We start from the raw sequence: 481 nt of genomic DNA, 5'->3' as shown, positions 1-481 counted from the left end.
AACAAGCAAACAACAATAATAATAATAATGCAAAGCCAAAGTCATGGCCTGGAACGCCTGTTAACTTTTCATTGAAAAACATGTAGTATGATAAGCAGCGGTGGGCGCGTGGATTTCGGAGTGAGTTGACGCGTTGCCGTGCGCTGCTGCACATTGCGTGGCATGGCACCCAGCTCGGCTCAAAAGCAGGAGTGTTGTGAATTTAATTTGCGAGCGAAGACGCCCGCGCGCCTCACACTTTTGCTTTTGACGACAAAGCAGAACAGAGCAACAGCGAACTCCAACAGGCGAGAAGAGGGAAGGAGGGAGAAAGAGGAAGGAGAGAGGAGGAACAAAAGAGAGAGAGAGAGGGGGGGAGAGGGGGGAGGGGAGAGAGAGAGCAGAGAGTTGTTCCATTTCCATTTTCGGGGTGGCGGTGGCGACGCGGCGGGGCAAGGCTGGGGCAGGGCGAAGACCAAAATATGCTCTATACGTGCTACGT

The sequence above is a fragment of the Frankliniella occidentalis genome, unplaced genomic scaffold (genome assembly GCF_000697945.3).
Source record: "Frankliniella occidentalis isolate FOCC.00 unplaced genomic scaffold, Focc_3.1 Scaffold3, whole genome shotgun sequence".
In the NCBI taxonomy this organism is placed as follows: Eukaryota; Metazoa; Arthropoda; class Insecta; order Thysanoptera; family Thripidae; genus Frankliniella; species Frankliniella occidentalis.
The sequence above is the reverse complement of the archived record's forward strand: the minus strand, read 5'-3'. Positions refer to the sequence as shown.